This window comes from Myotis davidii, unplaced genomic scaffold, assembly GCF_000327345.1.
Source record: "Myotis davidii unplaced genomic scaffold, ASM32734v1 scaffold1855, whole genome shotgun sequence".
In the NCBI taxonomy this organism is placed as follows: domain Eukaryota; kingdom Metazoa; phylum Chordata; class Mammalia; order Chiroptera; family Vespertilionidae; genus Myotis; species Myotis davidii.
Window position 1 is genome coordinate 40,304 of NW_006286484.1, and position 1,459 is coordinate 41,762.

Sequence of the window (1,459 nt, forward strand, 5' to 3'; positions counted from 1 at the left end):
TGTGGGCGGATGTGCAGGAAGTACAGGAGGTGGATGTGGGGGGGTGTGGAGGAAGCAGAGGAGGTGGGGAAAGGTAGGTGCGTCCGATGCTCTGTCCTTGTGGTCTGGCCGCCCTGAGGCTGCCCACAAGGCTGCTGCTGAGGCTGATGGGGGTAAAGGATTTCCTTTGAGATTTCAAGAATCCAGACATTGTTTCACCCACCCTTTGAGCTTAGTGCTGGGTCTTGTGGGGAAACTGAGGCCTGAGAGGGGAATGACTTCCCCCGGGTAACACGATGAGACACTGAAGAGGAAGCTGGGTGGGCTCTGCTCTTGGCCGGCCCTCAGTTGAGGACCCCAAAGGGACGGGAGACGTAGGAGGTGGTCCTGTGTATCCAGAATCGGGGAGAAGCCCTGACCTAGAGTCTGAGACAGGTATGTGGCATGACCCAGTTTTTCATCTTTAAAAACCAACAGTAGACAAAGTACAGCTGGAGGAGTCTGAGCCCAGATCCCTGTGTCTGTACAGCAGAGACACACCTGGGAGCTGCTGCCTTATTCACACCACATCCCTCCTCAGCCTCCAGCACCAGGAGGTGTGGGCTCTACTCTGCCCCCAGGAGCTGCCTGACGCTGCGCAAGCCCCTTCTCAGGGAATGATTTGTTCCTGTGTCTCCCTATGGTTAAGAACCTGGGTTCAGTCTCTCCATGTTGATCCATAGGCTCCTGTGTACTGTGGACAGTGGTCACCTGTGGTCTCCACCTGTGGTCTCTACTGCACACAGTGCCCCCGCCTCTCCTGCTCTGCCTTGGCTGATGGTAGCCTTTGCAGTTTGTAATTTTTAAGAGGAAAAATCAATCAAGTTTCTCTTTATGGCTTCTGGAATTTGTGTCTTGATTAGCTATGTTTCCACAAGCCAGCATTAGTTTAGCATTTCTTCCTGCACATTTACAATTTTTCTTTCTATTTTACATTTAGATTCCTTTGGAATTGATTGATTGATTGATATTTTTTGTTTTTAATCCTCATCTGAGGATATTTTTCCCATTGATTTTTAGAGAGAGCAGAAGGGAGGGAGAGAGAGGAAGAGAGAGACATCGATGTGAGAGAGACACATGGATTTGTTGCCTCCCACACCTGCCCTGCACCCTGCCTGGCAGCTGGGATCCAAGCTGCAACTCAAGTCCCTGCCCTTGACTAGGAATGGAACCCTTGACTTTTTAGTACATGGGTTGATGGTCCAACTGAGCCACTCTGGTCAGGGCTGTAGAAACATTTTGTTTCTCCTTCCTCTCCTCCTGTTCTTCATCTTCATCTTCATCTTCATCTTCATCTTCATCTGTGTCTTCTTCCTCACACAGGACATATTTAATGGTACCTACATTCTTCAAGGAGCCTCTGGTGCAGGATGCAAAGTGCCTGGCAGCAGGTAGTGAGCAGTTGTGGGAGGGGCTGGACTGAGCTGGGCCTGAGCCCCAG